The sequence below is a fragment of the Labrus mixtus genome, chromosome 1 (genome assembly GCF_963584025.1).
Source record: "Labrus mixtus chromosome 1, fLabMix1.1, whole genome shotgun sequence".
NCBI classification, from domain to species: domain Eukaryota; kingdom Metazoa; phylum Chordata; class Actinopteri; order Labriformes; family Labridae; genus Labrus; species Labrus mixtus.
Genome location: NC_083612.1, coordinates 11,840,112 through 11,849,369, shown reverse-complemented (window position 1 = coordinate 11,849,369; position 9,258 = coordinate 11,840,112).

The following is a 9,258-nucleotide window of genomic DNA, read 5'->3' as shown; positions in this document are numbered from 1 at the left end:
CAAAGGCCGAGCTCAAATCTGGTGCTGCCCGCTTGGAGGATTATAGCCTCTGAACATGGGGCGCGACCTAACCGCGAGGTCATCCGCACCCCTTGATGTTGATTTTTGACTGGAATGTATCACTTTTTTTTTTTCGTGTGGGTCCTTTGGGGGGGGCTCTGTTTGCTTTAGATACAAGCTAGGAAAGAAAAAATGGGAACCACTGCTTTAACTCAGACATTATTATTAATGAGCAGATGGGAAATATAAATCAGAGCTTCCTGAACGTAAACCTCCAGAATATGTTCTCAAAGGCAACTTTTTTTCCCCTCAGTCTGATTTGTCAGATGTTAATAATCGACTTGTTCCCGTGATTTGTTTCCTTCATCTTTTTTTTCTTTTTTTTTTGTCACATCAAAGCTATACAAGCGACAGAAAGCACTTTCAGTTCTTCGCTTCAGAAACTCGGCGGATGGCTTTTTAGATGGTGACAGCTCAATAACTTTAAAGTATCTTTCAAATGTCCTGGGTGTCTCCTTGATAATTCCTCTTTTTGAATTGTGGTTCAAACACTGTTTGCCTCCATCAGTCAGAGCAAAGATTGCTGTTTGGGGGGAAGAATCTCCAGATATATGGACTGTAGGCTTTAAAAGTGCAGGTTGGCACCGTGATTCATAGCTATTATGTTTGCTGTCGACTGTTTTTCAGAGTCTCAAAGGACAACAAATGATAAACAAACATCCCATAATAGCACTGATGTGTTTTTTTTTAGCAACAGTCACTCAGAGCTTCATGACGCAGATAGCTTATCACGTAATGTAAGGCGTGCCTTGTTTGTCACAGTTGTCGTTGTAAATTCACTTCAGAGGTGGTACTAGAAAGAACACATGATGTGAAGGGTTTGTGCAAACTAAAATCTGCCTCTAATACAGAAGGCACAACTGTGGAGGATATGAGGGCCAATGACAGATATCTAACTGAAAGTGAAAACAAATATCTGTGTTGGCAGAGCTGTTGACTTTTTAATCACATGGACAGATCTCTGTCAAGTTCTGTGAAGCTTTTTAAACTCTTTAGGCCCATTGCTGTGATTTAAAAGATAATTTTCTGAATGAATTGTAGCCATTTTACAAACACTCAGGTAAAGCAGCACTATATACCTGCCTTAACTACCACAACATGTGGTGCTTTCACACTTCACTTCAAACTTCCTGAAGTTTTCAGGGTGAGCTGCAAGTGTGAATGCAAACAGCCAAATGTTTCACTCCGACACTACCCGGAATTTTTCTTGCCAGCCCCCTGGTACATTTTCCACGTCAAGTCAAGGTGAGATCTTGTGAGAATGCAGCAGGAAGCAGTCCGGATAATGAACCGTGAGCAACTAGGAGGAGGTGATGATGTTTATATCCTGTGACAGGTGCACGACCATGCATGTGTCTGTTGCGATCTCCATGCACTTAATGACACTGATTCATTATGTTTCCAGTTCTAGCATGTTCTTTTCTGCTCTTTAGTTGATACTGTGACTATGGGCGGACAAAATGTAGCACTGATATATTTGGATATGAAGGCAAAAATTGTTGCTTTTATTTTGAAAAAAAAGTAAGGACCTTCTGCAAGATCAAAGATTATGACATTAACCTATCCACAGGAAAAGCAACTTGTTATAGATCAAAAAACAAATTAAACATTATTTTTTAAATAATATGGACATTCAAAGGCACAGCGGCGTCGTTATTTTCCATCAGTGTGACTTCAGGGAGACACTGTGGCTTTTCCACAGTGTCTAAAGGGACAAAGAAGCATGAAAAGTGCATTAATTTATGTCCTTAATTCAAGGCGATTAACTAGTTAATGCTGACAGCCCTTGAATATATTAATAAATAAATCTGGAACAATGCCACGTTTTTGGTTAGATTAACGCTCCTTAAATACTGTAGCATGTCATCAGTCCATTACCTGTGTTGGGGTTTTATCAAGTCTACTTTGGTTATATTCTTTAATAATTATATTGAATTATTAATAATATAAATAACAACATCATTAAACTATGTTTAATATTTCTTGGGGCACCACCCTGTAATCATGGAAATATAACCAAAATATCACTCAAATCAGTCTCAAATTAGTTATTTAATTATTAATATTATTAATAATTAATAACTATATTTGATAAATTGAAGGCGTGAAATCCGTACACAAAGCCCTCACACCCAGCTTATATCACAATGCAAATACACCAGTAATCACAAACAACTGCTCTCTTAAATTATAACAGAATCTATTTAAACAAAGCAACATCAATCCAAAATCAATGAACTTAATCAAACAAATAACTATTACAGACTAATCTAAGCAAACAAACATTATCAAGCAAGGCTTGTGGAAGAGGAGTAAGAGTGTAGATGTGTGTGTGTGTGTGTGTGTGTGCGTGTGTGTGCGCGTGCGTGTGCGTGTGTGTGTGTGCGTGTGTGCGTGTGTGTGTGTGTGTCTGTGGACGAAAGAGAGAGAGGAGGGGGAGAGAGGGGGGAGATTGCTTTGTCCCACGTGGTCACCCTTACGATGGCGCACACCTAACAAAGACCTGGCGTGGTCTTATTGGGTTCGGCCCTGCACGATCTGTGTCTCTGAGGCGTCTGGATGGCTGCGAGTGTACAGATCTCTATGTGTGTGTGTGTAGCCTATGTGCGTAATGGCGCGGTGGTGGAGTTAGTCTAACATCACGATTTCAGACCTAACATCATGATTTCAGATCTAACAACATGATTTCAGATCTAACTACACGATTTCAGCCTGTCATCGCAGGCGTTGCGGATCCTCTTGGTGCAGGCCCAAGTCCATTGTTTGCCTGTCTTAAGCCTGCGAGGACCAACACCTGTCAGTCAGTGGACTATAACCTCTGTGGTCGTGAACACACCTGTTTACACAGAGACTCACACCTGTCACATGCCCTGCACAAACATTTAAACTTAAAGAGATAACACGTTGACGTTAACTAAATACACCACATACAGTAGATGATGAATGAATAGATGTTGTTTAAGGTATTCTGAAGTGTTCAGACAAACTTCAACAGAAAGGTTACTCCTCATGGAGCTTAAAGACACGTTATGAAGCTGCTCCAATTTACTACTTTAAATCCTAAAAAGTAGGGACGTTGTGTAAAATGTGAATACAAACAGAATGTGATGATCTGCAAAACATTAATACCCCCAAAACTCTCACATCAAGCAACAATGGTAAAACACATTCAAAATTATATGAATTGGTCTCCTCAGCCCCTAAAACACATTTTTTGAGGGGTGAGGAGTCATTTTGTTTGTTTTGGCGGAAATACTTAGCGGATAATTTAATTTTAATCAATTAATTAATTAATTATTTTTTATGTTAATCATACATGTATACACTTATATTTTTATTATATTCATTTCGATAGGTCTCAGTTCTGGATGGAGTTATTTGCAGACCTCTGAGATGCCGAATACTTCAAGAGTTCGAGAGACCGTCCACACGAAAAGCAAAACTGACTAATCTGGCTCAAATGAGTTCCACTAAACTGGCAAAACATCTTTCTGTCACTCCGTAACACAGTCCACCAAGTCTTTCATCCAAAACAAACAAAATGACCCCTCACTCACTCACTTCCGGGTCACTTCCTGCATTTGGTACATTCAAGAATCTGTCGTTTGTAAATTTGTCTCAGCGATTGTAAAAGTGTTTCACATCTTGTAAATTTGTTTTATAAAATGTAAATCTGTTTTTTACTTGGTAAAAGTGTTTTGGTTTTGTAATTTTGTTTCATGAAATGTTTTTTCAAAATGTAAATTTGTCTCAAATTTTGTAAAAGTGTTTCACACTTTGTAATTTTGCTTTGCACTTCCCAGCCACTGTAATTTTTCTCTGTGTTGTAACACTAAGACTTGCAGACTACAAACTAAGGACTGGATGGGTTTATTTCACATTTTGTGGGTCAGTAGACACTCAGGTTACCCAAATATATGTTCAAAAACACTGTAACAGTGGATTTTTCATAATATGTCCCCTTTAAGTTATTTAAACAGGAAAGAAACAAAAATCTCCTTTTCAAGAGTTTACAAGACAGGCAGCAGCACAATGAACAGAATTTCACACAAACAACGAGCAGCCAAACATACTAATACAAAAATACATCACTAGACATTAAAAGACGAATTACAAATCTGAACAGCAAATGTTTGTCAGAATCATCCACAAACACATCAGGGAGAACATCAACAGCCAGATGTGTCCGCCTCCAAGTCATTTAACGTCCTCTTAAAAGCATCCAACGAGACAAGCTCATTAAGTCTCTTTTTGTAATTTGTTCCAAGTAAAGGGAGCAGCGAACTTAAAGGCCTTTTCCCCCACTTCAGTTCTGACTTTTGGAACAGACAGTAGGACAAGCTCGTGAGCTTCTTGCCGAGGAGATAAGTCTGATAAGTCAAAGATAGTCATGAGGAGAAAAGGAGACCCAGGAAACTCTGATATCGGCTCATAAAGCCTTTATTGACTATTCATAATGAAAAGCTAATAAGCTGCAGCCAATGTGGTTTAAGCCTGCTCCCCTTATGAGCACTTTGGGACTGATATATGTGGATCCAAATATAGAAGGGTGGAAAAAAAGGCACTAATATAGAAGAGGTGGGGCACTAGGAAGTAATTTTGAGTTGATTTCTTAACACCATGTGAAACTCTCTGACCTGCTGATGGACCAGTGAGCAAACACAACAAAACTTTAAGTCAACATGATCAATCTACAGCACTCGGGAGCAGAACTGCTTTTCAGGGGTACATTCAAAATCAACAATTCAAGTGAGTGAAACAGTTGTAAGAGATGCAGATTTGGCTTGTCAAGTTGTCCACATTTACATTTAAAAGACTTCAGACTACTTTGTTCCCTTGTAGACCTGTCACACTGACTCCAGATAGTGACGCTATAATAAATACTGCCGGCTGCTTTTGAAAGCAGCATTGTAGGTGGAAATTTGGCAAATATGCGACAAAGCATAAACTGTGTGGATGTACTAAATATGATGTCTCCAGTGGTTTGTGAACGCCCCCCTTTGAAACCTTCAGATCACCAGACAAGTTGTCAAAAACATATTTCATGGCAGTAAAAATGACCATTTTTTGACAAGAGGATGGAGAACCATCATTAAAAACACCCAAAAGCACACCCTGCTTATTTACCTTTTTTATTACAATGAGGCTATTTTTCACAAAATGAACACCATCCTGTATCTACAAATCCTAAACCTGCTGATTAAAAATCATAAAAGTATCAGGAAAATGTTAGCTGATGTTAAAAATCAACCAAGAAGTAAGTTAATTTTACCCCCTGGTTCTATTCAGTCAGACTCACTTTCCAAGTCCAGCACAGTTTCTGCAGACGGCTGTTCATCATGAGCCGGGTTCTGCTCGTGGTTTCTGCCTCTTCAACAGCAGTTTTTCTTTGCAAATGTAGCCAAATGTTTCGCTCATAGTGGATTTATTTGGGTTTTTAAATAATAGTGTTGTGGTACTCGAAATCGGTCATGGATCTCAAGACCGGTCTTGAGTCCACTTTTTAAAGGTCTGGGTCTCATCTTGGAATCAAATGCATTTTTACCCGGTCTCATCTCGGTCTCAGACTGAACCACGGGGGGGGACAGAGGGATCTTCTCCGCAGCCGCTCCTTCACCTATTCAAGACTGCACTGACCCGTTCATTTTCAAATCAACGCTCCAGACTCACCTTTTCAGGCAAGCTTTTCACATGTGATTGTGCTGTGTTCTTTCTTAAGTGTGGTTTATGTTGTTCTTTATCTGACCTGTTTGCAATGTTGCCATGTTTGTTACTTTAATCCTCCGATGTCATTTTGATCTTTCTATTTTTTTGTTAGTCTTTGAGTACTTGTAAAGCGCTTTATTATAATAACTTCAAAGTAGATTTTGATGTCAGGTGGTTAAGGCAGGTTAAACATGCCAGCCAGTGGTTTAAAAATAGGAAGCATCAGATTGTGTTCGGTGTGTATCTCAGGGTTAAAGCTGACAGATATCGAGCCAGAGCCATTCAGCTCTCTCTCCTGCCTTCTGGGTCTCACAGGTTTCTGCCAGACAGACAAGAAGATAATTCAACTCTGACAGTGAAGTATCCTCTCCAGACCTGCACAAGAGCATCCTCACATACACTCACACACGCACACACACAAATCACACGCTCCTTTTGGGCTTTAAGAGGGCATCATTAGTGCTTTTTGTGTGCTCGCAGTAACGCAACAGTTGGACGTATTCAGTAATCAAGCCCAGGGAGAAAGCTCCAAGCACAGGAATATATAAAGACACAACCTGGCTGTGTCTGAAAAACAGCTTTGTAATATTTATTTTCATGGCTAACCTGGAGCCATGTTCTTCAGTTTGAAGTGCAGGGACATCCTTTTTGTTTTTTTAATCTAAGCTGACACTCTGCTCCCGCAGTAAACACCCCTGAAAGCTGTCTGAGTCAGTGCACAGGGCTGAGCTATCATTCAAATGTCACAAGGAGAGAACACCTTGAGTGTGATTATATGTTGTTACCTCAGATAGATGTGTCTTATGGAGGCTTGTTACTGCCAGATTTCATTTTCACTGACTCTCAGTCAAAACCCATCAAAACCTCCAGAGGCAAACCGCAAAGGATTCAACTTTATAGGAATTATCTTATTTTTTATGATCAACTGAGGAAATAAGCGAGGGTTAGCGCAGTTTGGGTTATTCATTAAGTCTCTCCAAAGATTTGCAAAGTGTTTTCCGCTCAGACTAAGCCGCAGCATCTTGCAGCATACTGGGAAAACAGTCATCAAATCTAATGTTTATGCAGAGCATCTGAGAGCTTCATTTTGGAGAATTTACTGCACGAGAAAAAAAGAAGAGTCATTTCGGTTCTTGGCATGAAACCTCAATTCAAAATCATAATTGTGAAATGGGAAAGTCAATTAAAACAGCTGGAAACGCCGTTTAAAAAGGTGCAAACCATTTTCTGTTTTAAAATAAAAAATGTCTTGATAACCATCATTTCCAACGAGATGCTCACAAACTTCCATCGTGTGATCTCATGTTGTTTGCATCCAATCAGAGTGAAATTACGTGGCTACAAAATAACTCAAAGTGGGCTTCATAAGATTCACATACTGTAACTACACCCCCCACCATTATGGCTGTTACATGTTTCCTCTCGGAGCCATTTTCCGAATGGTCCCCATCATCCCGTCACAGCGGCCTCAGATCTTGTCTCAGGCTCGCCCATTTTATTAACTCTCATTTTCTTCAATGTCCTAAAACTGCTGGGGATATTTCACAAGAGTGTGCATATCTTAATCTCACTAAATTATTAAGCTTACATTGGCAAATTATACTTCTGGACCCTGAAATGGAGCATATCACTGTTGTTGAGTGGTGATTTAAATACTTCTTCTTTGTTATCAGTTTCATCAGTGAGTCACCCCGTCAGGGAGAAATATTCGAGGGATAAGAATAGTTAAAGGGGATTTCAAGCTTCGCTGAATAACATTTAGCACATTGTGATTTTCTGTCGGCACACTGTAAAAAGAAAAAAACTTGTCGTTTTATGAATGCCAATGTGGGGCAGCAGTAGCTCCGTCTGTAGGGACTTGGGTTGAGAACCGCAGGGTCGCTGGTTCAAGTCCCGGTGCGGACCAAAAATGTATAAGTTGTTCAGGTAGCTGGAGAGGTGCCAGGGCACTTCCCGAGTGCCTCAGAGGTTCCCCTTGAGCAAAGCACCAAACCCCCAACAGCTCTGGTGCACTCCCTGTGTAGCAGCCCCACTCTGACATCTCTCCACTAATGCACGTCCACAGGTCCTGTTTGTACATGTCAGAAGCATGTCTCTACAATAACAGAGTGTAAAACCAGAATTTCCCTCAGGGATTAATTAAGTATTTCAAAATAAAAAAAATATTTAGATTTTCTGTAAACTGTGTGAATATTAAAGCAGCATGTATGCATTTGGTTGCTGTTTGACATCACATAGAATTCATGGGAGCCCTACATGCACGGATGAAGGAACAATTTATGTGCTGTATGTAAGGAGCCAGTGTGCATGGATGCACAACACATATAAAGCATGGATCAGATTTATTAGATAAAAGGTCGCATCCTCTCCACACCCCTCATTATTCACACTACCAAGGTTGTTCTTGACACGTCTTTTTTTTTTTTTTTAAATGAACAAGGATCCTCACATGCATGGATTCACCTGTATTATATGTATGTATTTACAGCGTGAGGCTGCTTATATACAACCTGGTTGAAGTCTCCAGCGCTATAGTGCTTCCTTATGTTTCATTAAGGAAACACACTACACCTAAATAGAGTAGGGGCGGTTTGCAATGGATGATTAAAGACTGATTGTTTTCAGCAAATTAAAATGTTGAACAAACAGATTCTTTATCCTCCTGCTGATTTAATTAAGATTTAATTAATGTGTTTGGATGGATAATAAAGCAATCTTATTTGTTTGTGTTAAATTAATCAACTTTGTGTTAAAAATTTACCAGCTAAAGCTTTGGACACAATAATTACAACAAACAGAGGCAACGTGCAAATGAGCGCCATATCACAGGGCTTAAGAATCACTTACAAACTAATGGGAATACATGTCAAATATGGATTCATAAGAACTGTTATAGCCTATATATCAGCTCACAGTTTGTATTTTTGTGTGCTTTTGTTGCCTAAGATGAGCTCCCTCCCTCTCTCTCTCTATGTATAGAAGGAGAATATTATTTGTTCTACTGAAGCCAAAAATGAGCAAGACGAACACTTGGTCTAGAGAGGGACTTTCAAAAGTTTTCTGCAAGTTTCAGAGCCAGTAAAGTTTCTCCTAATCCTGGTAACGACCTGAAATGTTCTCTGTTTCTGCATGTTGTCTCTGCCAAAGAAAAAAAAAGACACAGAGCTGGTGTTCACACTTCTATCTTCATATTTGGAGTGAAGGCTGACATCAAACTCAGTGTTCATAAATCTGCCACGCTGCTGTTATGAGGCTCTTCATTATGTATTTCCCAGGTTTCAAAGTGCCCCACCTTTTTACTTTTTCATGCCTTTTGTACACGTCTGTTTGGCGCTGTTTATCCCCCCTTCAAGGTTTAAGACATTTCTATTATTCACGTCCTCAATGAGGTCTCGCAATCCCATCGGTTTCAAACGATGGTGAGCCAAGTGTGATGTCAGAGACAAGCTGTCTGTGAGGAACTCTGTAAGCTCGGGACAGGGAGACACTGTG